We start from the raw sequence: 25486 nt of genomic DNA on the forward strand, positions 1-25486 counted from the left end.
GCCCTGCACCGACCCCTGCGGTCTCTCCTAGGCTTGGGCAATCCCCGCCCGATGTAGGTCAGCACCAGCCCCAGGCTTGGGTGAAGGCTCTTCTTTCCGCATCATTAATAAGGAGACTAAATAAGTCCGCCCCTCTGGCAGGCCCCCCAGCCCCCCGGGCAGCCTGGCTGGAGCTATTAATATTCCCCGTGTTTATGACCCCCCTGGCCCCGGCGACAGGCTCCCCTCGCTTAGCCGTTGGAATTAATTTTGTGAATCGGAAGGGGCTGGGGGTGGGGGGGGCAGCCTGTTGGAATCCAGGACGATGACATCGCCACCTCCTCCTGCGGCGGGTCCCACTCACTAATTCTATAAAACAGTCACTGTGGCCAGCCCAGCCCGGGGCGGCCAGCCTAGCCGGGGCTGCCTCATACCTCTGCTATGCTCTCCCCCCGGGAGGGCGCTGGCCCAGGCCCCAGTGATTCAGGCCCCCTGACACCTTGCACTGATGTCAGTGGGAACGGAGGCCTCAGGCCCCGGGACCTTCTGGCCTGTCGCCTGGGCCCGCGCCCTGCACGGGGCTTGGCCCCCGCTAGTGCCTCTCGTGACCTTCCCACGGACGAGGCCTGGCCGGGAGAGGAGGCCGGGCCAGACAGCCTCTCCCTCACACTGTCCCTTTTCTGAAAGCTGCCCGCACTGGCGCCGGGCCGTCCCCAGCCTCCCCGGGTTTCTTCGAGGACTGTTCTAAAATTAAGATGGGGGAATTCGGGGAATTTGTGAGCGAGTTCCCAGAGCACTGCGGCTGCCCTGGGGGCAAGGGTCCCTGGCTCTTCCCACCCTCCCCCAGTTCTCCTTGCTTTAATTGCCGAGCTAGACAGGTGCCCTTCGGGCAAACTCATCCGCGAAGGGCAGGCCAGGTGGCCCGCGCGCTGTACACCAGGGAAGGGATTTCCCCCGCCACCCCCACCAGGGCGGAGCCTTTCAGACCCCGCAGTCTCTTAAATCACTTGACATATGATTTGCAAATATTTTCTCCCATTCTGAGTTATCGTTGCACTTTCTTCATAGCCTCCTTTGAAGCACAGCATTTCTTAATTTTAGTCAAGTCCAATTTATCTATTTTTTCCTTGTGCTCTTGGTAGCATATCCAAGAAACCATTGCCAAATTCAAGGTCATGAAGATTTATCTCTATGTTTTCTTCGAAGAGTTTCATAGTTGTAGCTCTTACACTTCAATCTATTTTGGGTAAATTTTTGCATATGGTGTGAGGTTGGGGTCTATCCCATTACCCCAGCACCATTTGTTGGAAAGACTATTCTTTCCCCCATTGAATGGCCTTGGCAAAAATCAATTAACCATAAACGTAATGGTTTATTTCTCAATTCGACTCCACTGGTTGATATGTCTCTATGGCAGCACTACAAGGTCTTGATTAGTGGAGTTTGTAGTCAGTTTTGAAAGCAGGAAATGTGTGTCTTTCGACTTTGTTCTTTTTCAAGACTGTTTTTACCATTTGAGATTCTTTGCATTTCCAGTTAAATTTAGGATGAATTTTTTCTTTTCTTTTTTTTTTTTTTTTTTTTTTTGTCTTTTGTCTTTTTAGGGCCCCACCCATGGCATATGGAGGGTCCCAGGCTTGGGGTCTAATCGGAGCTGTTGCTGCCGGCCTACGCCAGAGCCACAGCAACGCCAGATCCGAGCCTCATCTGCAACCTACACCACAGCTCATGACAATGCTGGATCCTTAACCCACTGAGAGAGGCCAGGGATCAAACCTGCAACCTCATGGTTCCTAGTTGGATTCGTTTCTACTGCGCCACGATGGGAACCCGGAATTTTTTCATTTCTGCATTTCCTTTGGGATTCATTGGGATTTTGATGGGGATTATATTGAACCTATTCTTGGTAATATTGTCATCTTAACAATATTAAGTCTTCCAATCCATGAACATGAACTATCTTACCATATTTTTTAGATATTTAATTTCTTTCAATGTTTTCTGTGTAGTTTTGGGTGTACCAGGCTTGTGCTTCTTTTGTGAAATTTATTTGAACTTTTTATTCTTTCTCCCTCTATCATAAATGAAATTCTTTTCGAAATTTTTGAAGGGAGTCATTTAAAATCTGATTCAACATGAAGCATCAGCTGAAGCATCATTTACCACCACTTGTCAAGACCTTACTTGTGTAAAAAGTGAGACCTACCTGTGACCCTTTAGCCTAGATCAGTAGTTTCTCAGCATCTGACCTAGGACCCACTGCTGGGGCCCTGGCCACTTGGGGGACATTTTATCCTCATCCTGGGTTTCCCCGCCTCTAGTCTCCCTCTGCCCAGGCCAGCCTCCTCCCTGCTGCCCAAATGATTCTTCTAAATCCGATTCTGTCACTTTTCTGCTTAAAGCCTCTGGAGGCTCCCATCTTATCCAGGAGAAAACTGTGAAATCTTTGTCTTTCTATTTAAGCATCTTGATCCTTCATCACCAGCTCTGTGCTGATAGCCCTTGGAGGTCTTCTCTACTGAGATGGCCCAGATGCTGCAAAGCCCTCAGATTCCAGAGAAGCTCAGGGATGGTGCCAGATCAGCACTTCCTCTGTGGTCTCCATCTCCACCTGCAGCATGGCCATCCTCCTGGCTTTCTAGACATATCCTCCTCCCTCCTTCAGTGCCCTCCATGCTGTTACCAAATCCTATAGGTTTCACTTACTACGCTCCCCTGTGTCTCTCTTCTTCATGGCCACCAAATTTGGGCTTTAACCTGGCCTGCTCATAGACCATCAGAGCGATCTTTCTCTGACACGGATCCTCCCTCCTTCACACCTTTGCTAACCCGCCATGGCCTCCAGGGACAGGGCCTGGGTGCTGACATTCTGACCTTGCCCACCTCTGCCCTCTTCTCAGGCCTGCCTTGCACCTTCTGTGAGGTCCCCTGCAGACCTCCCGCATCCCCGCCAACTCCATGCTCTTGACAGCTCCTCACCCGGGGCCTACCTGCTCCTTAGGCCTGACTTGAAAACACTGCACCCGCACCTCCCAGGGGGAGTAATCCCTCCTTCCAGATGTCAACCATGGCATCCAGGACACTGTGTCTGTCTCCCTCCCTCAGCCAGGACCATGCTTGGTGTTCTTCCACCCCACAGAGCCTGGCATGGGCCTGGAACCGAGCAGCCATCAGCCAAGGTTTGCCAAATACTGAGAGGATGGGTAGAGTGCTTGGGGAGAAATGGAGCCGCAAGATGCTTTGGAAAAGGATGGGTTTGGGGCCTCACAGTCCTGTTCATGTCTGAGTGCCGCGATGATCTGAGGAGTCGCTGGTGGTCTGTGGGGCAAGGCGCTGCTAAAGCCAGCATCCTTTGCCTCCATTGGATTCATGAGACGGCTGAGGTCTGGGGAGGCAGAAGGGACCGTTCTGAGGCAGCTCTAGCTGCGCCGGGAGGACTCTGGGCCCTGGGTGCTGAGAGAGGCTTTGCTTAGGTGTCCCCCACCCTCCCAATACCTCCCACTCAGGACTCACCTCTGCCAGCCGTGCCCCTCTCCACCCCCACAGCTGGGCTAAGGTCACCTCCACCTCCCTTTCTTCTCACCCCTGTGTCTCTTCCAAACTGGCTCCCACCCTACTGCGCCATGGAGACCTCCTTGCTCATCAGTCTTAGGGGCTGAACAGCGGGATGCAGTGCCCCCTCCCTGCCCCCCCGCAACCCCCAGCTTCCCTCATCCTCAGCATCTCTCCAGGACCAGGTCTGGGTCCTGGCGGCCCCCACCTCACAGCCTCCCTGTCGTGTGTGCTGCCACACAGGCTCTGTTGGGCCCTTCTCAGGCACTCTGCTCCATGGCCAAGTGTTTCCACCACTTGACCAGACATTTCTCAATGGCAGGGACTTTGAGTTTTCTCAGAATCTCCAGAACCCAGCACAGGTCTAGCCCAAGAAGGGCTCAATAAATGAAAAAAGGGATAATTTGGAAATGGCTTCCTCTCTGCTTGCCCCTTATCCAGAGATGAGATACAATTTGTGGGACATGAGAGTAGCCTCCTGGAGCTCCTGTTGTGGTGCAGTGCAAGTGAATCCGACTATATCCACGAGGATGTGGGTTCGATCCCTGGCCTCACTCAGTGGGTTAAGGATCTGGCGTTGCTGTAAGCTGTGGTGTAGGTCACGGACATGGCTCGGGTCCCGCATGGCTGTGGCTGTGGTGTAGGCTGGCAGCCATAGCTCCCATGCTCCAATTGGAACCCTAGCCTGGGAAACGTCCATATGCTGTGGGTGTGGCCCTAAAAAGCAAAAAAAAAAAAAAAAAAAAAAAAAAAAAGTAGCCTCCTAAGGAGGGTGCTCATGATTAGATTTTGGGGGGATGCTTGCCTTAGCCCCAAGGGAGGTCCTAGGACCTTCTGGGAGGCAGGACTGGATATGAGGAGCAGGTGCTGAGAACCCTCCCTCCTCTGGACTGTGAGCATCATGGATCCAATAGCAGGAGGCCCCCCACCTGATGTCCGGTACCTCTCCTGCCCTGGGGTCCTCTCTCTTCCCTGAGGGTCCTGCCTCTAGCCTCCTGCTCCCCAGCACTAGTTGCACAGCCTTGCCTCCAAACATGCACGTTAGCCCCAGTCCCGTGGCGACCGTGCGGCTGGGAAGATGCTGCCCGCCGGGGTCTGAGCTCTGGGCCCTCAAGCTTGGTTCCCATTTCCGCCCCACGGCACCTCCTGCCAGCATCTAATCACTTCCATCTGCCCCACTGACTCACAGGGCTCCAGCTGTCAAGGTTTTAAACATTTCCAAATTCCTCCCCACCCTGTCCTTCTAGGCTGTTTCCCCTGCTTTGGCCCCCCGGTGGCACCCCCAAACCCTAAGCAGCTACTCCTCCTCACATTGGCCACACTGAGCAGGGAAATGGGTGCCAGAGCCGGGCTTCTGTGAGAGGCTGAGCAGGAAGGGCCTCCGGACCTCTCTCCCCCATAGACGGCCCTAACAGCAGCAGGGGACATAGGAGCTGGAAAACCAGGGTCAAAGGAGCCAGCGGGACAACCTGTCTATTTTACAGATGGGGAAACTGAGGTCAAGAGCCAGTAGCAGAGCTGGATGTAGAACCCAGGCCTTGGGACCCTGGGCCAGGGCTCTCCTCCCTCTGCCACCCCTCCTCCTTCAACTCCCAGCTTTCCCTTTGGGCCATGAGAAAGGCGGCTTCAGCCCTGGCCCCACCCGTTCCCCAGGGACCAGGGCTACTTGGTGACCAGGAAGGGTCTCTGCATGTCCCCACCCACCCTGGCTTCTTCCCAGCTGGCCTGGTCCTCTCGCTTTCCCCCAGGATAGCTCCTGAAGAAGTGTTTGTACCTAAACAGTATTTCCAGGGCAACTTGCATTCCTGGGGGGTGGGTGGTGAGAAGAGGGGGGTGGGGTCAGCTATGACGCCCCCCTGTGACCCACAGACCCTCTGGGTTTATGGGACTTGGGACCTGGGAGCCCGTCTCACCCTTGATCTCCAACTGAGCCCGAGGATGCCTTCCTGAACCCCTCTTCCCACCTGTTACAAAACAGCCTCCGTGGATGAACTGGGGAGAGGGGAGAGGGTCCAGAAGTTTCCTTGGCCTAAGGAGGCAGGGGGTGACCCTGCAGTGAACAGCTCCAAGAGGTCCCCTCCTCCTCCTCCTGCTCCTCGGGGGACCCTCTCCCAGGCAGTCCCTGACTACCTGCCTCTGTATGCCCTGCGACCTCTAAAATCAAATTCTACCCTCATGGCCACACCTGCCAGGCTGTGTGTGGCAGCGCCCCTCCACTTCTTCGGCCCTAACTTGCCCTTCTCCCTGCCACGCCTGCCACAATCCTGTTCCTGGAAAGGCCCCTCCACTCCCCACAGCCAAGTCTCTTTACTTGGCCCCCTCCTTCTAGCCCAGCTCAAGGATCATGCCCCCTCTTCCAGGCAGGCTTCCTTAGGCTGCCAGAGGGAGCTGAGCACTGCTCCAAGCGCTAGCTCACACTTGGAGCTGAGCCACTGTAGCCCGGGTCTCTGTGTGGGCAGTGACCTCGTTCTCAGCCTGTGTCACCTCCAGCCCCAGAGCAACGCCATGGCCTCAGAGCCCAAATAGGGCTTGGAGCCCAGAAGCTCTCTGCCTGAGCTGCCCAGGTCTTTGTGGAGATGTCCTCAGAGAGGGCCCAGACCTTGTGCCATTCTGGCCTGGAATTCCCTAGGCCCTGGATAGAGAGGGACATGGCAGGATAGGCAGGGCCAGGCAGGCAAGGGGACAGAGGGTATGGCCTAGAATGGGTGGCCCGGGAGAGCTGTGTGGGCAGAACTAGGTAAGAGGGAGTAGGATGCCGAGGGAGGGAGGGCTGGTCTCTTGCTAAGCATACCCCACGAGAAGCCCCCCCATCACTAAGTCCCTTCTCCTCTGTCTGAGCCCCTTCCTCTCGCTGTCCGCCTCCCTCTTATTAAGTCCTATCCTGACTGCATCCTCCCCCCGGCTCTGGGGCTGGCTTTGCCAGGCGTGTGCACTGGAGCTCCAAGCTGCGGGACGGCAGGCAGCCGGGGCCCATCCAGGTCCTGGGGCGGTGGCCTCTTCCCAGAATCTGGCCTGGAGCGAGGCGCTTTCTGGGGAGACCTCCGGCTGCCTCCCCCTCCATGGCATGTTGGGAATGCAGCCCCTGCGTGTGCTGGCCCCCTCCGCTGTAGGAGGGGAGCTCAGTCCGGTGGACTTTTAAGGACTGGATGGGGAGTGAGCTCTGTCCCTGGCCCGGCTGAGCTGTCCTCGGATCTGGCCCCGTCTTGGAGGGGCTTGGCTGAGTGCCCTGATGGGGAGAGGTCTCAGCGCTTGGATCAGGGACGGACCAGGGCAGAATCATGCCGGCTCTCGCTGGGCCTTGGTACTGCCTTTGTCCCCACTCGGGTGGTGCTGAGGGCTGAGGGACCCCAGCCCCTGTCTAACAGGGGCTCTGGGCCTGGAACCCAGGCCTCTGGTTTGAACTGCCCGCCCTGAGCTGGGACTTCTGGGTGCTTCTCAGAGGGTCCTGAAGTCGACCAATGCTATGGTGCCGTGTCCCAGGTCGGGCCCTTTCCTGACTTAGCCAATGGCCCTGTGTTTTATCGTCACTCCCATTTTATAGATGAGAACACTGACACTCAGACACATTCCGGATCTTGTCCATTGCCTCCTGGCTGGTTGATGGCACAGCGAGGATTTCAACCCAGTCCTTTGTCTCTGGTCAACATGATGTGACACTTGAGGTCTCGCATCTGAACCTCGGGCCGCCCACCCCTGACAGGCCTGGCCCTTCTCCAGGGCCTGGGAATGGCCTCCCCAGCCCCCATCCTTTTTGGGCTGGTGTTGGGTCCCTGGTTCCCAGGCGTGACCGCACTGTGGGGTTTGAGATCCCCCTGGTCCCAGGGCTCCAGGAAGGGTGACCTTGCCTGGGTCATCCTGGATCCTGGTGTTGCCCGGGGCAGGGAGGCCTTGACCAGGTGATCAGCTAGATCCTGGGAGCGAACGGACCCTTGAGGAAGCCTGTCGATGCCGGGATTCTTGTTCCTGCTGGAGGGCGCCGGTCCTCCCCCGTGGGCCACCGAGGTGATCCCTCCAAGGTCAGCCAGCCCTCTCCCCGCCCCGCCACTCTGCTGCGTCTCAGCCATTTCCTGGAGGACCTGCAGCTGGACATGCGATGGAGGGACAGGATGGGCCTGCATTTGTGGTTTCCTGTGCCTGGGCCCTGCTGTCACCTGGGGTTACCTATGGCCAACAGAAGGAAAGAACTGTGGTGGATTTCAGGCCGGCTGTGTCTCTGCCAGGGGTCCGCCCAAATGTGGTCGCTGACCACAAGGACCCCCAGTGTAGGGTGACTGCCTGTGTTTTCCGGACAAGTGAAGCTGGCGTTGGAAAGGAGGGGTCGTGTAAGGGCGCCCCCGGGATTAGGGGTGAAGACTGCTCTGGGATAGCCCCTGGAGCCCTGGAGAAGGAGGGGGAAGCCTTGCAACCCCACCCTCGGGATGGGGGGGAGGGATGCCCCTCACCAGATGCAAAAGGGCTGTCAGCCCTCCTGGCCTAGAGACCCTCCTCCAAAGTCACCTTCCCAGGACCCCTCCCTCCCTGACTGGTCCAGCCGGGGCCTCCTGCGCCAAGTCGGGAACTGTTTATACCTGTCCTTGGCACGGAGATTCCTCCAGATGAGCCTGGGGGTGGTGGGGGACCTGGCAACCTCCTTCATCTCTTTTTCCTCTGGGCGGCCCATGGTCCCTGATTCTGTCCTCTCCTGTCACCAGTGAGAGAGAGATAAGACCTGGGGGTTCTGATCTGATGAGGGAGGCATAGCCCTGGTTTGGGATGATGGTCTGAGTGGGGGCAAGGCTCTGTCCTAGGACACTGGTCTCAATGTGTGTGTGCGTGTGTGTGTGTGTGTGTGTGTACAGAGCCATGGGAGGCTTCCTTTTAGGGAGACACAGTCTTGCTCTGAACGACGGTCTGAGGGTGGAGGCATGGCCCTGGGGAAGGCATGGGGGAGGATGCCGAAGTAGACTCGAGGAGAGACAGGCGGCAGCCGAGTGTGTCTGCTCCTTGACTGTCCAGGAGCAAGCTTCGGGCTCTCAGCCAAGCCTGGGGTCCGGGCAGTGGGGATGGAGTGGGCCAGGCTCCCACAGGGAGGGAGGACCGTGGGGTTGAAAGGGGCTCATGGAAGGAAAGAGGGTCCAGGGGTTGGGGCGAGCAGCCTCACTTGCCCCGGACTCCTGGCCTTTTTTCATTCCCTGGACACGGAGCAGGTGGCAGCCTTCCTTGAATGTCCCCGCCCCAGCCCCGCCGTCTGGGTCCCAGACGTGGCCTCGGCTTATGGGGCGATGTTCCCTCCCTGGCCAGCTTGGCGGCCACTTCAGACACACTCGTGCCTGGATGCCCCCCGCCTCGCCAAGGACAGAGAACAGTCTGCCTCCCCCAGCCCCAGCCGCCCCCGCCCTGCTAATCCCGAGCAATCGGCAGCGGGGCCAAGAATGTCTTGCATACTCTGGCGGGCGGGCTAGCCACGAAGCCTGCTGGAGGGGCATGAATCACGGCCCCCGCCTGCCAAGTGCTCACTTGGGACGTGTTCGAGGCTAGCTGTGCCCAGAGTTGATGGGGAAAAGGGAGGGAAGGAGAGCTGGCAGCTGGGATGGGCAGACAGCAATTTTAGGGGGAGCTGTCTGCTGGACCCATCCCTGGTGGCAACACAGAAATTATGTTATAGAATTTTAGAAGCCTGGAATCATGCAATATCGACTTCTCGGAATTCCACAGGCCTGAAATGCGAGATGCATGGAATGTCACATTGCACCCCCGCCCCGCGCCCCCGACAGCTCGTGGGCGCCAAGGCCCCATTCTGCAGGTGGGGAAGCGGAGGCTCCAAGAGGGCAGAGCGCTCTGCTCCAGGTCACGTGTGGAGTCAGAGTTGGGCTGAACTGACCCCAGGCCTCCTGCCTTCCATCTGAGGCCCTTTCCAGCCCCCCACGGCAATGGCAAGCAGCATCTGTTCCAGCCCCCCTCCCGATGCATCCACGTACTCCAGGCTGATGGAGAGGCTGGGAGCAGCTGGGGGCACGGGTCCTGGAGGACCTCCTTCTCCTCCCACCCCTTCCCTGATGATTCCAAGCACATAAGCCACTCCCATGGAGACGCCTGCCTCCTTGTCTGCAACGTCCCCCTGCCCAGCTGGCCTTTCCCTCCCTTCTGTTCCCAGCATGGAAGGAGCCTCTCTGATGCCCCAGCCTGCTCCCACCATCTATACCTGCTCGCACACTTGTCCAAAAACTGCCTACTGAGTGCTTGGGGTCCTCCAGACACAGAGACCTCCCTGCAGCGCTCACCCTGCCCTCTGGTGTCTGGAAATGCTTCCTAGCCCTTAGCACGTCACGACACTTAGTTCTCTCTCATCTGGTGTTTTTTTTTCTCAATTTTTTTCGTAAGGACCACACCCGCGGCATATGGAGGTTCCCAGGCTAGGTGTCCAATCAGAGCTGCAGGCGCTAGCCTACACCACAGCCACAGCAATGCGGGATCTGAGCCACATCTGCAACCTACTCCACAGCTTGTGGCAATGCCAGATCCTTAACCCACGGAGTGAGGACAGGGATGGAACCCGCAACCTCATGGATGCTAGTTCATTAACCATTGAGCCATGACAAGAACTCCAGTTCTCTCTCATCTTGGAATCAAAAAAGTCCCTCTCCAAGCTATCCTCCCCCTCGTCGCCCCCCCAGCTTTCTCGCTTAATCCAGTCATAGTTAAGTTTCTTCAAAGCATTATCTGCATTTCCTGAGCCCTATTTCCGCACTTCCCACCCTCTCCAGAACACTCTCCAGTCTGGCTTCTGTCCCCAGTCCTCCACGGACAGAGGGATGGATGCTGGAGCTCTTTTTGCTAAGGGCCACTGCCCCCCAACTCCGCTGCCCCCCAACGCCACCTGTCAAGAAGCCTCCACCCACCCTGGTCTCTTCAGTCCTCCCCAGAGCCTCCCTCTGAGCTCCTCCTTGTGCTGCTGGTCAGCCCAGACCCATTTCTCTTCTTACCGTCCTCTTGCCCGGCCAGCAGCGGATGGGGCTGATGGATTGTCATAGTTCTCCGTGATCGGCTGGCCAGCCCAGCCCTCCCCGGGGCTCCAGACTGGTATGTCCACAACCAAGTCGACACACCTGCCTGGGTGACCCACCAAGCCTCACATACAGCTGTCTGGGCTCCCTCGGCCCCGCTCCTCCCTAGGGCTCCCCCTTTCAGGGAAGGGCCCCCCACCTACCTGTTTCCTGGGTAGAGGTGCAGGCGTCACCTGAGACTCCCCGCTTTCCCTCACCCCCACCCCACTCGGTTCCATTGATCAACCAAGGTCAAGCCACACCATCCTGTGACTTTGTTCTCTCGCTCCTGCTGTTCCCTTCATTCTGAGCTCATCTTATCTGGCTCAGACTGTTGCAACATCCACACACTGGTGTCTGTGCCCCCGCCCCCCCGCTGGCCGTCCACAGGAAGCTGGAGGGAGCTCCTTCAAACGCAAACTTGACCCCACCACTCCCCAGTGCCACGCCCGTCGATGGCTCCCCGCTGCCCGCAGGCCCCGCAGGCCCCTCTGTGGCCAGGTCCTTGACCATCCCTCCAGCCTGACCCCCCCTTCTTGTTCTGTCCACCACCAAGGGCCCATCACCCCCAACCAGGCCGTATCAATCCCTTGCTTCTAATCTTCTCCACTGTCACCCCTTCCCTTTCTTGACAAGCCGTCTGCCCAAGTTGAAAGTCCTCCCAGGTGGTTTCCACGCTCCTGCGGCACCTGCTCTTACCACGACGCAAATGCATCACTGCCTGGCTGTGTCCCCGCCCAGGTGTGAACTCTGAGGCCAGGGCCACGCCCAGTCCTTCTGGCTCTCTCCACGGCCTGGGCTAGAAGGTGTGCTCAACACCAGCTCACTGAACGAATGAATGAGCCCAGGGAGACCCTAGTCCTCTCCTCGGGGACCTCGCTGAGATGTTGCAATCTGAGGCCCCAGCTGCACTTGCGGCGCTGGGCACTGGCAGGTCTGAGTTCCGTGCATTTTTGCTGAGGGCTGCTGTGTGGAAACTTATTCTCCTCTGGGATTTCTAACCCCACAGGAGAGGGACAGAGCGGGGTAGGTGCCTGGGAGCCGGGAGAGCTGGAAGCAGGGGCCGGGAGGAGTGGGTGGCATGGGATCATGGGCTCATGCCTGGGCTGGCACTGGCTCAGACTCTTGCGGACCAGGGACTTTGAGGATCTGGCTGGGGAGGGTGCCTGAGACCTGTCCCCCACCCTCTCCAGGCCTGTCCTGGAAGCCCAGGGTGGAGGAGCCAGTGGAGAAATGGAGTTTGTGCAACAGCATTCAATATGTTTGCAATAAAGGGGAAATGGAAAAAATGTTAATTTAATTTTGACAGTGCCCTGGGGACAACGCTCATGGCTCTGAGCGCTCTGACTGCCACTCTGTCCAGCCCTGCTCTGGAGACTCCAGGGATCGAGGGAATGTCGGGGGGGTGAGGGGGAGATGGTCAGGACCCCCTCTCCCATGATGTCCCCCTACTCCCTGTCACTATGCCCACTCCACCCTCCACGGAACAGCCTGCTCAGGACTTCGAGAGCCATGTGCCTTCAGGCTGAAGGAAGGCGGCTCATGAGGGAAGGGGAGACCAGTTGCTCACTGCCTTTGCCTCCCAGAGGAGGGCCTGGGGCTCCAAAAAAGCCCCTGAGCTGGGAAGTGCCAGCCTCTTCTGTCTTGAGCCTGCATCTCCCATACTCCCATCATCCCCATGTCTGCCTCAGAGCAGCAGTGGGGGCCGAGGTCTCAGGAGAGCTGGCTTCGGGAGCCAGCTCAGCTCCTCAGCAGCTGTGTGGCCTTTAGGCATTGCCTCCCCTCTCTGAGCCTCAGGTCCTCCCTGGGAATGGGGAGCGTCCCCTAGAAAGGAACACCCATCCCTGAGCCACTGGGTTGCAGTGCTAGTGCCTGAGTGACCGGCTACAGCAGGGCAGGGGAACTTTGTGTGGGACTTGGGGGGAAGGGACTCCCAGAAGCTCTGACTTGCACTGCCACCACTCAGTGCACGAGGGGCTGGGATGCTCACCCTTTGGTTCCAGGGCTCTTGACCTCCCTACATATTGGTTTCTGGGTGTCCCTCCACGTGCCACCTTTGAGGATGGGGGGCGGGAGCAGCTCAGGGGTCAGGAACACGGCCCCTCAGATGCTTCTGGGGCTCTCGGGTGGTGGTGGCCAAGTCACCCCAGCTGCCCTCATACTGATGTCACAGGTGCATTGATTTAGCTTCTCCAGAAAGCAGAGCTTGAGACGATGTGTTGGGGGCAGGTCTTTTATTTGGGAGAAGATCCCAGGAAGCACAGGTAAGGTGGGGAGGGGGACAGGGAAGGAGAAAAGCCAACATGAGCAGGCAGCCAGGGCTCCTCCACCCCCCCGGCGACCCTCTGAGATAGTGCTGCCCGACAGAACCCTCTGTCCTGATGGGGATGTTTGAAATTTATCCTGTCCAGTATGATAGCCAGTGGCTGCATGGGGGCTACTAGGTACTAGAAATGTGGCTGATGCAACTGAAGAAATGCATTTCCACTTTCCTTTACTCTGAATTAACTGCAGAGCGTTCCTGGGGAGGCCAGGGCACCTACCTGCTCTTTGGGGGCATTTCTGGGTGGCACCCATTAAGCTGCCTGGTGTCAGAGAGCCCCCAGGTAGAGAAGAAGAAAGAGGCAAGAGCTTGAGGTTGGAAGCCAACCTCGTGCCAGGAGCTCGCCAGCAGCAGTGGAACTCAGGACATGTCCCACTGGCCAACGGCTCATAACCCAGGATTTGAGGGTGACTGTTGCAGCCTCTGGTCTGCCCCCTTATTCTCAGGCGGGGGCAGACAAGTAATCTGTTGGGCAGGGGGAGAGCACAGTTCCTTTCCCTCTGGTTTCTGCTCCATCTGAGGGGCCCGCAGCAGGGCTGCCGGCACCCAGAGCTGTGGCTGAGTCTAATAAGGCGGCTTTCTGCTCCTGCCATGGCCCTGTTCACCCCAGGGTGATCCAGATCCATGTGTCCCGAGAGCCAGTCCCTTAAAATCAATCTCTCAGTCTCTGCCTCTGTCTCCCCTATTGGTTTTGTTTCTCTGTAGAACCCTGACCGATACATTTCCTAACAGTTAACTTATTCAGCAGGGTATTTTTGTATTCTAAACATTTACCAAACACCTGCTCTGGTCCAGAACCAGTGATGGGCCCTGCAGAAGCAGCAGTGAGAAGGCCCCTTGCTGTCCCTTCTCCACCATGGGCCTTGGTGTCAATGTCACCTCTTCAGAGGAGCCCTGTTCAATCTTCCTAAAACCAACTGCCCCCTCATCATTATTTCATTTCAACAGCTTTAAATCACATTTTAAAATTATTTTATTAATATCCTTTTTGGGGGGAAGAAGGATCTGTTTCTGTTTACTTAATAGAGAATCTAAGTGCCAGACTTAGCGCCTAGCAGACAACTAATGTTTGTTGAGGGAATTCCCATCGTGACGCAGTGGAAATGAATCCGACTAGGAACCATGAGGTTGCAGGTTTGATCCCTGGCCTCACTCAGTGGGTTAAGGATTTGGCATTGCCATGAGCTGTGGTGTAGATCACAGACGCGGCTCGGATCCTGAGTTGCTGTGGCTGGGCTGTACGCCAGCAGCTATAGCGCTGATTCGACCCCTAGCCTGGGAACTTCCATATGCCGAAGATGTGGCCCTCAAAAGACAAAAAAAAAAAAAAAAAAAAAAAAAAAAACCCACAAAAAACGGTTTGTTGAACGAACGATGAATGAGAGTATGGGAGATGCCTCTTCTTACTGCTAAGGCCCTCACATCCGTTGGGCAATTGTGGGTGGGAGATGGGGTCCAGGGTCCCAGGTATCTGTAGGAGCCTTAGCAGAGGATCCAAGGAGGTCTGTGTCCTGATAAGCTCAGCAACGTCTTTGCATGTGGCCCGAATGCCACATGTGGATTTCACACAGGGCCTGAACTCCAACCTGTACTCCCAGCCACTGGGCCGACTTTCTCTCTTTTCAAAAATTTATTTATTTATGGCTGCACCTGCAGCATATGGAAGTTCCCAGGCCAGGGATTGAATCTGATCCATAGCTGCGGCCAGTGGGGTACACTGGATCCTTTAACCAACCTTGCTGGTGGGATCAAACCTGTACCTTGCTGGAGTCGTATTCTTAACCCACTGCACCACAGTGGGAACTCCTGCAATTGTTCTTTATTATTTTTTTTCAGTTTAAAAATTTTTTTTAATTTTTAAAAAATTTTTAATTTTTTATGGAATCGTTCTTTAAATGTCTTTTTGTATTGTTCATTTCTAGTGTATAGAAAGACAAATGATTTTTGTGAGTTGATTTTATATCCTACAACTTTACTGAATGTATCTACTAGCTTCCATAATTTGTGTGTGTGTGTGTGTGTGTGTGTGTGTGTGTGTGTGTGCCCCTTCAAACTGCCTGGCCCACCACAATCACTCCCATACCCTCCTGCGACCCTGGCAAAGGGGAAACATGTGTGCCTGGCCAGCCACCCCACCCTGCCCCCCACATGCAGTGAGGACGACCATGATGAGGTGTAGCCTGGCAGGCGTGTCCCCTTACCATCTTGATCCCCAGAGAGCTGCTCAGGGATCGCACCATCGCAGTGGGGACCCTAGGGGCTCGCTGGGAAAGGGAAACCATGCCACAGCTCGACCTCAGGCACCTGAGGGCCCAGCTGGAGTGCTCCACGGCATCGCAGGAGACCAGTCCTGAGCACGTTCACGTGCAGACTGGGAATGGAAGTCCGGAGGGGGGACGGCCCTCCCCAATAAGGGGAGGACCTCTCGCGAGATTCATGTGGAGAAGGCGAGAAGTGAGAACGTCTGCTGCGGAGTTGGTCTCTCGCGAGACCCGCTTCGAGAAAGTGGGAAGATTGTCCGCGGTCGCTGGTCCCCTTGACTCTGAGGCCGGAGGCCAGAGACAAGGTCAGGCCGGATGCAGCACCCTCTCCCTCCGCACGCCTCCAACGGGCAGCCCGGAGCAGAGGCAAGGCCCCCGGGGCAGAAACAGAAGAGCGCCTAGTTCGCCCGCTGCCAGCAGCTAACCCTCGTCTGGCGTAGTTTAGGCCCTGCCCCGGGAGAGCAGGACATCCCCACAACCATTGTAAGTGTTTTCTATTTGGCCTTTGATTGCTTCTTTGACTCATCAGCTATTTAAGACTGTGTTGTTTACTTTCCACATATTTGTGAATTTTTCAGTTTTCGTTGTGTTATTGATTTCTAGCTTCGTTCTGTGGTAGTGAGAGAAGGGATTTCAGTCTTTTAAAATTTGCCGGGCGAGGGATGGACTGGGGCTTTGGGCTCGCCATATGCGCACTGAGGTATATGGGATGATTGGCCAACAGGGACCTGCGACTGCCCTGTAGCATAGAGAACCCTACCCAGTATTCTCTGGTCATCTGTGTGGGAAAAGAATCTGAAAGAGAATGGGTGTGTGTACAGGTATAACTGCATCACAGTTGTACAGAAGAAATTATCACAACATTGTAAAACAATTAGATGTCAAAAACTTTAAAAAAATAAAAAAAAGGAACATCCCCCCCCTTTTTTTTTTTTTTTTACTGAAATTCATTTTGTAACTCAATGTATGTTCTATCTGGGAGAATGTTCTCTGTGCCCTAGAGAAGAACGTGTATTTTGCAGTTGTTGTTTACTGGAGTGTTCTGTGTAGGTCTGTTAGGTCCCATTGTTTTATCTTGTTCAGGTTCTTTATTTCCTTTTTGATCCTTTGCCTAGATGGTCTATCCGTTATTGAAAGTAGAGTATTGGAGTTCCTGTCGAGGCTCAGTGGTTAAGGAACCCAGCTCGCATCCACGGGGACACAGGTTCGATCCCTGGCCTCACTCAGTGGGTTAAGGATCCAGTGTTGCCGTGAGCTGTGGTGTAGGTTGCAGATGCCGCTCGGATCCGGGGTTGCTGTGGCTGTGGCTTAGGCTGGTGGCTACAGCTCCAATTGGATCCCTAGCCTGGGAACCTCCATATGCTGGGGTTGCGGCCCTAAAAAAACAAAAAACAAACAAAGGGTAGAGTATTGAAGTCTCCAACTCTATTGTAGAATTGTTTATTTCTCGCTTCAGTTCCATCAATATTTGATTTATATATTTTGAGGCTCTTCTGTTTTGTGAATAAGTGTTTATAATTGTTATATCTTCTTGATGAACTGACCCTTAATATATAATGTCCTTATTTGTCTGTTGTAGCAGTTTTTCAACCTAAGATTTATTTTGTTTTATATTAGTATAACCATCCCAGCTCTTTTGTTTGCAGTTTGCATGGAAAATCTTTTTACTTCTTCTTCCTTTTACTTGTGTCCTTGAGTCTAAAAATAATGAATTATAAAAAATTTTGGCTTTTATATTTACCCACGTAGTTAACTTTCGTGGAGTTTCTTTCTTTCTTTTTTTTATTTCTTTCTTTTTTTTTTGGTCTTTTTTGCCATTTCTTGTGCTGCTCCCACGGCATATGGAGGTTCCCAGGCTAGGAGTTGAATCAGAGTGGTAGCCTTCAGCCTACACCAGAGCCACAGCAATGCTGGATCCGAGCTGCGTCTCCACCCTACACCACAGCTCATGGCAATGCCAGATCCTCAACCCACTGATCGAGGACAGGGATGGAACCCGCAACCTCATGGTTCCTAGTTGGATTCATTAACTAGTGAGCCACGATGGATACTCCGAGTTTATTTCTTCATGTAGCCTCAGATTACTGTCTAATGTCCTTTCATTTCAACCTGAAGGACTCCTTTTAACATTTCTCACAGAGCAGGGCTTCTAGCAGTGAACTTCTTCAAATTTTGTTTATCTGGGAATGCCTCAATTTTACCTTAATTTTTGAAGGATTGTTTTCCTGGGTATAAAAATTCTTGGTTGGCAGTTTCTTCTTTTAGTGCTTTAAATATATATACCATACATGTCAGCCCTACAATTTCTATTCAGTTCCTTTTTAAAATAATTTTTATCTCTTTGTTAGCTTGTTTTTTCTTTTGTTTGTTTGTTTGTTTGTTTTTTGTCTTTTTGCCATTTTCTTGGGCCACTCCTGCAGCATATGGAGGTTCCCAGGCTAGGGGTCGAATTGGAGCTGTAGCCACCAGCCTACACCAGAGCCACAGCAACGCCATATCCGAGCTGTGTCTGCAACCTACCTTTTTTTATTTTTAAAAAACTTTTCTGGAGTTCCTGTCATGGCTCAGTGGCTAATGAATCCAACTAGGAACCATGAGGTTGCAGGTTTGATCCCTGGCCTTGCTCAGTGGGTTAAGGATCCGGCATTGCCATGAGCTGTGGTGTAGGTTACAGATTTGGCTCGGATTCCACATTGCTGTAGCTGTGGCATAGCGTGGCAGCTACCACTCTGATTAGACCCCTAGCCTGGGAACCTCCATGTGCTGTGGATGCAGCCCTAGAAAAGACAAAAATAAATAAATAAATAAAAATAAAAAATAAAAATAAACTTTTCTCTCATCTTATTACCATGAAGTTTAACAGAAAAGTCATATGACCTTGGTGGGTCATAAAAATGCATTTAAAGTCTTTAGGAGTTCCTGCTGTGGTGCAGTGGGTTAAGGATCTGGTGTTGCTGCAGCTGTGACTTAGGTCATAGCTGTGGCTCAGATTCAGTCCTTGGGCCAGGAACTTCCATGTGCCACAAAGGGAAGCTGAAAAATAAAGTCTTTATCTAGTAAGTCTAATGAATGGACTTCCTCAGACTTCCTTTGTGTTGATTAATTTTTTTCCTGTGAATGAGCTATGCTTTCCTGATAATTTGTATACCTTATAATTTTTGTTGAAAACTGGGAATTTTGAATATTCTAGTAATTCTGGGAATCAGATTTTTTTCTTCTTCAAAGTTTGCTTTGGTTGATTTTGACATCCATTTGCTTAGTGACTTTCCCATACTATTTTTGCAGGTATCATATTCATTGTTGTGTGTGGTCTCTAAAGTCTCTGTTTTATTATCTCAGTGGTCAGCAGGTGAACCTGACTGAGATTTCCTTAAATGCCTGGAGCCAAAAAGGAAAAAAAAAATAGTACTCTTTCAGTCTTGGTAGGATGACTCTGAGCCTGGGGCATTGCTTTACGACTAAGCCATGCTGCCTACAACTCTACCTTAACCTTCACCTTCTGCTTGTGTAGAGCCCACAGAGCCATCAGAGGTGGAACCTAGGGACATCTCAGGTCTTTTCTGAGTATTCATTACATCCTGGGCATGCACACTGCATTCTGTTCCAGTATGTGCCATGCTCTTCTGGGCCCTTATTCCCCCGTAACCTTCCTTCTCTGTCTCCTCCTTCTCAGGCTTTTTGGGTTCTGTCAGTCATGTGTCCCGCTTGCCATCCTTTGCCCCAGGAGGGCATGAAGTGTATGTGACTTTAAATCTTTCTACAGGTGCTGCTGCTGCCTGGAAAACCACTCCGTGTGTGTGTGTGTGTGTGTGTGTGTGTGTGTGTGTGTGTGGTGGTGGGAGGGCATAAAAAGAGTCAGCCTCAGAGCCATTCTTCAGGAAACCTACCAGAAAGGTCAAAACACACAATTACAGTTTTTAAGAACAAGGTCTGTATTAGTCCCCTGGTATCATCACGTTACACCAGGAACACAGTCTGTCATCCCCATAGCTGCCACAGTGCTGGAGAATAAGGGGCGAGAGTCAGGTGCATGTTCTCTGCTTGAAATACAGCTTTCCTTTCTCTTCATTAAACATCTTCCTGTTTGCTATAGATTTAGGATTAGATTCCAGGGTCCCCCCAAAGCTGATTAAATTAGTCTTTGCCAATTTATGGTTATTTCAGTGGAGGGACTGATTCTTTAAATGTCCTACTTCATTGTCTTTCGTGATGTCACCTGGTCTCTGCTTTTTCCTACGTTGCACATTGATTGAGGTAAAATTTACAAACAGCGTTATACAGCTTGATGAATTTTACATATGTCTACACTGATGCAGCCACCACTCAGGTCAAGACCTAAAATGTTCTCAGTTCCTTAGGAGGCCCTTTCGTACCCCTTTCAAGAGAGTTACCCATTCTTTCAGGTAACTGTTATTATGACCTTTATCACTGCAAGTTAGTTTTGCCTGTTGTAGAATTTTTCATAAATGGAATCAAGCAGTGGGTACCGCTCTGAATCTGGCTACTTTTGCTTAGCCAGATGTTTTTGGGACTCATCCAGGTTATTACATGTAGCTGAAGTTCATTCCTTTTTTTTTTTTTTGTCTTTTTGCTATTTCTTGGGCCGCTCCCGCGGCATATGGAGTTTCCCAGGCTAGGGGTTAAATCGGAGCTGTAGCCACCAGCCTACGCTAGAGCCACAGCAACGCTGGATCCGAGCCGCGTCTGCAACCTACACCACAGCTCACGGCAACACCAGATCGTCAACCCACTGAGCAAGGGCAGGGACCGAACCCGCAACCTCATGGTTCCTAGTCGGATTCGTTAACCACTGCGCCACGACAGGAAATCCTCATTCCTTTTTTATTACTGAAACAATTCCTCTGTATGATTATATCATGATTTGTTTATCTGTTCATCAATTGATGGGCATTTGAGTTGTTTCCACTTTGGAGCTGTTATGAATAGAGCTGCTGTGAACATTCTTGTACACATCTTTTGGTCGATATGATGCATGGACATTTTCTCTTTGGCATGTGCTTGGGAGAAGATTCTCTAGGTCACTTTGCTCTTGGGGGTGCCCCACTCTCTACACCTAGTGGCCTTTTCTCTGTGTCCACCCAGCCTAAACTCTGGTTTGGCTTTTTGCTTCTTGAACCCCACACCTCCCAAGGATTGGGGTTTTGCTCTGCTGGCTTCTCTCCACTCCATTTAACTTTAGCTTGTTAGTCCTTTAACTCTCTTAAGCTCAGGCTGGAGCCCTCTCCCTCCATGACCCTTCTGGACCCCTTCTTCATTGGCTTTAGATGTTCACCTTGGCCATCTGATCTCCTTCCAAAGCCTTGACCCTCAATCCAGTGAATATGGAATCCAAGGCTTGACCTTCAGCCCTGCCTTCCCTTCTAAAAGTGAACCAATGGCCAACTGCTTTTTGAAGATCTCTGCTTGGGTGGCTCCAGACCCCTCACAATCCACACTTTCCCAGTTGCCCTTTCCATCATCCTTCAGCTCATTCTCTCCCCTCTGCATTGCCCACCTCAAGAACTTCTCCACGTTTCCCCCAGGCACACAGTCTGGGTCCCCCATTTCCTTCACTCTGTTTCCTCTCCCCCAGCAACCCAGCTGGAAAACCTAAGCACCATCCGCACCACCTTCCCAATGTCTTGGGGTGGGGGGCTCTGTTCCTCTTTAGCCCTGTGGCTGCTGCCCCAGTTCAGGCCTGAGCATCTCCTCTCAGTATCTTTGCTAGTCTTCCAGCCCCCAGCCTCGCTTTTGCTAATCAACTTGACCTGTGGCTCCATCCATGGTCCCCAAAGCCAGTTCTGCCTTGGTGGCGAGGCCACGCAATGGGCCCTGCTTTGGGGCCTAGGCTGAAGCCAGCCAGCCTTGCGTGCCATTCCTTAGCACTGATCGTGCGTGGCGGACATGCTCTGTGGCCGGGGCTCACAGACAGGTTTTTTGAGTTAGGGATTTGGAAGGGACCCCAGCACTGGTTGCACTTCAGAGCCTGTGAGACGCTGGGTAGACCCTGCGTGAGCTCATCTTTCTTGGGGCGGCCCGGCTCAGGGCTGAGCCGGCTGGGGTGGTGGGTTGGAAAATTTCACACTCAGGCTCGCCACTTGGCTGGCCTCTGGTTGTTTGGCAGCTCAGGTGACTTGTGGTGAGGCCTCAGTCAACCCTTTCCTCCAGCAAGTACTGCAGGGGCTGGGGCCACTTCTACATGGTTTACAAACGGGAGCCTTAGGTTGACGGGCGGGGTGGGGGGAGGTCCCTGAGAGGCAGACCCTACTATAAGGGGCTTGTGCCTTTTTTAGGGAGAGGAGAGTCATAAAAAAACGAGAGAACAAGACTGGTAGGATGTCTTTTGTTGCAGGGGGAGATGGTGTTGATCATTTGAGATTGCAAAGCTAATTTATTTGTGCTGTAATGTGTTCACTACCCTCTAGAAGAGACACAGTAATACATCTCAGAGAGACAGTACCTTATCAAAGTTAAGAGCTCAGGCTCTGAAGCCAGACTGAGGCCAACATCTAGCTCTGCCGTTTGCTAGCTGTGTGACCTTAGGTGGGTTGCTTAACCTCTCTGTGCATCTATAGCCTCATCTATGGCATGGCAGTAACAATAATAGTACCCACCTACTTACCTTATCAGATTTTTGTAATCATTAAATGCATTAGTACCAGTGAAGCATTTAGGACAAGACCTGACACCTAGTAGATACTCAGCAAATATCTGCATTGTTATTACTATACTTTCCCCAGCTCTCCACATCCTCCCTCCTTGCTTTTGCTACTCCAGCCCCTCAGTGGTACTTTTGGCCCCCTGTGTCTGTGCTGGGGAACTTTTACTCCTCTTTCAGACCAGCTCAAAAAATCACCTCTTTTGGGAAGCTCTTAGATCCTTTTCTCTGTTGGATCAGCACTTGTACTTTTTAATTTTAAACATCCCTTTACCTGTCTGGCTGGTGAGCAACTTGAGGGCAAGTTGTCTAAACTATTTCCTTGTTCCTGACACCCCCATGTCCCTAGGGCTAGTCCTAAATAAACATCTGATAACTTTGTGTTGGATAAGTAACTGAAAGAATTAATAGCACATGATAAGAAAACATAATGGAAGACATAAAATCATACAATGTGGCAGGTACAGTGTAGTGTCTGACCAAGCATAAATGGCAATTATGCTTCCTGGAACCATGGCTGTTGGGCTGCCATGTTGTGAGATCCTGTGGGTGGCAGCAGTCAGGGCAGACTTCCTGGAGGAGGAGAGGCAAACATGACAAGCCCAAGTTGGCTTTAGCTGGCTCCACAGATGTCAAATGCTGTGGGATTGCCAGCTGGTGCCTCCATGATCTGTCTTGGGCCATTCTGCTGCCACTTCGGGGCCAGGGGAGCTTGGCAGTGTGAGGGTCCCCACTCTGGTCCAGGGAAAGGGCCCAAATGTGAGATGGTGGTAGTGAGGACCAGACCCCATCCGGGTGACACACGGAACCTCTTAGAGTGGATTTCACGCTCCCTGTCTTGATGTGGGCAGTCTCCGCTGTGCTTGGGAAAAACAGAGGTCTTCTTCCAGCTTTCTGAAACCAATTGGAAACAAATCTTCCCTCCCTGCCCCTCCCCCAACATTTTTGGAGGCACAAAAAAAAAAAAAAAAAAAAAAAAAAGGCAGAACAAGGCTGAATGAAGCAGAACAAAATGGCTGAGGGACTTGGGACCCCGACTTTCTGCAGTGAGCACAGTGACCATGTCCTCTTGGATGGGTGGAAGCCAGCTTGGACCATCTCTCCAAAGCCATACTCCCCATCCATCTCTCTATCCTGCCCACTCACCAGGGAGGCTACAGATGGCCTGGCAAAGCCAAAGTTGGAACTGGGCCAAAGCCACACTTGTGCTTAGTAGTGCTGATACCTGTCCGCTGCCCTTCGTCTGTGAGGTCCACACTATGCAGCCTTCTCCCTTGGCCCAGGTCCCCACTGTTCCTTCTCGCACCCTGTCCTCTCCCCAGTGGTTTGACTGGCATCCAGGCCAGGTTTTCCCTGACCCACTGGAGTCACACCCTGGCTCCTCCCCTCCATAGCCTGGGTGACCTTGGCCAAGTCCTTGCTTATCTGAGCCTTGACTTCCTGGTGGGTAAAGTGGAGGGAGTGAGAATGACCACCTGTGTGAGGCAGAAGTGCCTATAGGGGATGTGGGAAGGCACACGTATGCGTTACCACCACAGTGGTGGCCCGTCTCCAGTTCTGAGCCTCATCTCTGCTCCTCCATTTCCTTGCAATTCATGGTCCAAGTCTGGGCCACCCTGCTAGGAAACATCCCTGGACCATTACAACCCCCACAGATGCCATGTCGTTATTGCGCTCTGTACCATTCAGCACTTACTGTGCACACATTAAATAAATATCTGTATTTCAGAAAAAGCAGAGCATTGGAGCCTAAAGGTCTGAGTTGGAGTCCCTTGCTCCATCACTGCTGTCTAGCTGAGATGGGGAGGCAGCCTGCATCCTCTCTCCAAGCCTCAAGTTCCTCATTTATAAGTGGAGATGGTTATAATCACGCCCACCTTGCAGACTTCTTATGGGGTGCAGTGGGATGCGTGCATGTGAAAGCACTTTGTAGACTATAAAAAGCACTTGGTCATGTTGCTTCTTTCTGTTTCCAGTTTAATGTAAGTTTCCTGTAGGAAAGACCTGTGTCTCACTGAGCCAGGGTGGCAGGGCTGGGACGACAGCTGGGAAAGTGTTCCCAGGCAGGTGCCCAGTGAGCAGTCCTGCTAGACCCCGCATGGGGAGGCCCCTGTGTCCCAGCGGACCTGCCGGACCCAGATGGCCCACAGGAGTGCTGGAGCAGGGAGGTGGTAGTGGCAACCGCGTGGAGTGATTTCCGGCTCTGGTCCCCATCTAAAGACATCCAGATGCTTGCTTGACATTGTTACCCAGAAAGCCAGTTGCTAGACAGGAGGGCTTCAAAGAGAGGTCCAAGGAGATACAACCAGAGGACGCAAGAGGACACATCTGATCATTGAAACATCGGAATGCCCAGAGCCCAGCTAGAAACAGTCAAAATACAAACACCCGGTGGTAAACAGAGCCGCAGCAATCAGATTGTGAAGTAGAGTGCCAGAAAATTCTAAATAATTGAATTATGAAAATTCTTTTTTTGTAAGTGAAAGAGAGAGAGGCTGCCTTGTGTGGGGGGGTCAGGGAGAGAGGGTGTCTTCCTGAGGGCCACACCCAGGATGAACTGGGGCTGCATCCCCTCTGTGTTCCTTGTGCCACCCAGAAGCACAGTCCAGAGCAAGTGTCAGTGAGATCCTGGAGGGCCCCAGACACCACGGCCAGGAAGTTGTTAGGATAATGGGGAGCCGTGGAGGGGGGTTATGAATATCAAGTCCGGATATTTGGACTTGAGCTGCAGAGAAGAAGATTGGGTGCGATAGTCCTTAAAGTAAGTGAAGCAAGTTAGGAGGGAGAATCTAGGGGAACTGGGTGAGTGTTGTAGATGGAGGGTGGTGGTGATGCTTGGAGATGATCCTCCCACTCTGGGATCAGGAGACAGTGGATAGGGAGCAGGAGCAGTAGGCTTGAGACAGAAAAGGATGTTCTCAGCGTGGGGCTCAGCTACCTGGATATGTCCAGAGGAGTGGAGATGGATAAACAGGTTGGAGTAAAAATCTAGACTTGGAGTTTCAGGCTTGGCAGTTGTCTGAGGTTAGGTTTCTTAGAAGTAGACCCTGAGATGTGAGTTTTTATGCGAATGATTTATTACGGAAGTGCTTCCAGGGGAGGCTGGAAAGGGGTGGTCAGGAACATAGGGCAGTGCAGGGGAGGAAGTCAGATGAAAAAGTGTGATCTCAGGCACAAGCCCCAGCAGCCTGACCCTTGGGGACTCTGGGAGGTACTTAAGCTTCCTGGTCTGGGCAGACGAGTTGGACTTTCTTGAGTTGATTGTCCCTGTGGGTGTCAGCCAGTGGTTGGGGACTGTGGCAGCAAGGGCTGGGACAGTTCCTGGCATCTAGCTTCCCTGCAAGTGCAGGGAAGCCTCCAGCAGCCCAAGGGCAGTCCTCCAAAAACGGCCACGAGTTGGTTGTTGGATAGGAGAGCCTACCAAGGACAGGAATGCGGTGTGGTCACTGGGTTCTGCAGTGGGAAAGAGGCATCACATCGTCTGCTCCCCAAGTCCACGGTGCATTGACAGTCACCACAGCTGGCGTGGATGGGTTGGTCCTGCAGAGAGCAGAGCCAGAACAGCAGAGCGCTGAGGGTGGCGCCTTGGGTAACCCTGACAGTCCAGGCTCCTGGCTGGAAGGGGCCTTAAAGTCCACCTAACCCAATTTCCACATATGCCAGAATCCTTCCTCCTCTACCGCTTAGCAAG

At 53.1% G+C, this 25486-nt stretch overlaps 1 long non-coding RNA gene across 2 annotated transcripts in view; it reads left to right on the forward strand.

Annotated features, from left to right (window-relative positions):
- The window catches only part of LOC102165419, a 102016-nt gene that overhangs the window by 10543 nt on the left and 65987 nt on the right, over nucleotides 1–25486 (forward strand). The window contains exon 1 of one of the 2 annotated variants that reach the window (XR_002342323.1): nucleotides 15331–15620. The exons of the other annotated variant lie outside the window; for it this stretch is intronic. This is a non-coding gene — a long non-coding RNA (uncharacterized LOC102165419). Of the gene's footprint in view, nucleotides 1–15330; nucleotides 15621–25486 lie in introns of those variants that run through there. 2 annotated transcript variants of the gene reach the window in all.

Source organism: Sus scrofa, chromosome 3 (genome assembly GCF_000003025.6).
Source record: "Sus scrofa isolate TJ Tabasco breed Duroc chromosome 3, Sscrofa11.1, whole genome shotgun sequence".
NCBI classification, from domain to species: Eukaryota; Metazoa; Chordata; class Mammalia; order Artiodactyla; family Suidae; genus Sus; species Sus scrofa.